Genomic DNA, 2,324 nt, shown 5'->3' on the forward strand with positions numbered 1-2,324 from the left:
AACATATTCTCCATTACTGCATAACAAGTAACCTTTAATCCATGCTCTCTTGTTTATTCGCAATTTAACTGATAAACATAATTGACTTCCTGACTAAGATTTACAAGATAACCATAGATTGCTTCAAACCAACAATCTCCGTGGGATTCAACCCTTACTCACGTGAGGTATTACTTGGACGACCCAGTGCACTTGCTGGTCAGTGGTACGAGTTGTGAAAAGTGTGATTCACAATTTGTGCACCAAGTTTTTGGCGCCGTTGCCGGGGATTGTTCGTGTTTGGACAACTAACGGTTTATTTTGTTGCTTAGATTAGGAAAAATTTCTCTTTTGTTTAGAGTCTCTTATTATTGTCGTGTTAAAATTTTAGAATCCTTATTTTCTTTTTAAAATCTTTTTCAAAAATAATTTTTCTACTAAATTCTGTGCCAAACTTTAAGTTTGGTGTTTTCTTGTTGATTTTTCTTAAAATTTTCGAAAAATTTATTTTGGTTTTCTAAAAAAAATTTTAAGTTTGGTGTTCGTCCCTCATGTTCTTGTGTTCTTGTGAGTCTTCAAAGTGTTCTTGAGTTTTTCTTGTGTCTTGATCTTAAAATTTTTAAGTTTGGTGTTCCTTGGTGTTTTCCCTCCAAAATTTTTGAAAATAAGGAGCATTAGATCTAAAAATTTTAAATCTTGTGCTATCTTATTATTTTTCTCTTTCCTCTTAAAAATCAAAAATATCTTTTCTCTCTATTTTAAAAACAAATTTTCGAAATATATTTCTAAAATTCAGATTTTTATTTCAAAATTTAAAACCTTTTTTTTCAAAATCATCATATCCTTTTCAAAACTTCCTAACCACTTTCTCTCTCCTCAGTTTTTCGAAAATCTTCACTCAATTTTTATTTATTTTATTTTAATTTATTTCATTTTCGAAATAAATATATAAATAAATAAATAAAAATATTTTTTCTATTTTACATCATCTCCCTTTCTCCATCATGGACCTAAGCGGAAATGAACAGTCCAGGAGGACTCTGGGGTCATATTCTAACACCTCTTCTGCTTCATATGGGAGTAGTATCTGCATACCCTCCATTGGAGTTAGTAGCTTTGAGTTGAATCCTCAGCTCATTATCATGGTGCAGCAAAGTTGCCAGTATTTCGGTCTTCCACAGGAAGAACCTACAGAGTTTCTGGCATAGTTTTTACAAATTGCTGACACAGTACATGATAAAGAAATAGATCAGGATGTCTACAGACTATTACTGTTTCCATTTGCTGTAAAAGATCAAGCTAAGAGGTGGTTAAATAACCAACCTAAGGCCAGCATAAGGACATGGAAACAGCTGACAGAAAAATTCCTGAATCAATATTTCCCTCCAAAAAGGATGACACAGCTAAGGCTGGACATCCAAGGCTTTAAACAAGGAGATAATGAATCTCTTTATGATGCCTGGGAGAGATACAGAGAGATGCTACGAAAATGCCCCTCTGAAATGTTTTCAGAGTGGGTTCAGTTAGACATCTTCTACTATGGGCTTGCAGAAGGAGCTCAGATGTCTCTAGATTACTCAGCTGGTGGATCTATCCACATGAGAAAGATAATTGAAGAGGCTCAAGAGCTCATTGATACAGTTGCCAGGAATCAGCATCTGTACCTAAGCAGTGACCCTTCCATGAAAGAAGAGGTTAAAACAGCAACTGCTGAACTCAGTCCTGTAAAACAAGCTGCTGAATTCAATCAGCAATTGAACTTTCTAACAAAGCAGTTAGCCGAATTCAAAGATAGACTACAAGAGACAAGGATGGCTAATATACATATGGACGAATAGTTTAAGCAAACAAAGCAGCAGCTGTCAAGGCAAATAGCAGAAGAATGCCAAGCAGTTCAACTAAGAAGTGGAAAAACATTAAATACCCCACCTCAAGGCAGCAAAAAGCTAAGAAATGAGCAAACCACCCAAAATTCACCTGAGGACAGTAAGAGCCCAGGGAAAATTAATTCTTGAACTAAAACGCCAGAAAATTGGTGGAAGGCTGGCGCTCAACGCCCGGACCATGCTCAGGACTGGCGTTCAACGCCAGAAACAAGGCAGGACTGGCGTTCAACTCCAGAAATGGGCAAGGATCTGGCGTTGAACGCCCAAAATGGGCAAGATCTGGCACTGAACGCCCAAAATGGGCACAATTCTGGCGTTCAAACGCCAGGAGCAGACAAGGAGCTGGCGTCCAGTTTCACTCCAGCTTCTAACTCTGACACTCAATTGCCAGTGAGGGATCAGACACACACAAATGCTGATAACAACCCCTCTAAAAAGGCTTCTTCAACTACTTCTGTA

The sequence above is a fragment of the Arachis hypogaea genome, chromosome 12 (genome assembly GCF_003086295.3).
Source record: "Arachis hypogaea cultivar Tifrunner chromosome 12, arahy.Tifrunner.gnm2.J5K5, whole genome shotgun sequence".
NCBI lineage: Eukaryota > Viridiplantae > Streptophyta > Magnoliopsida > Fabales > Fabaceae > Arachis > Arachis hypogaea.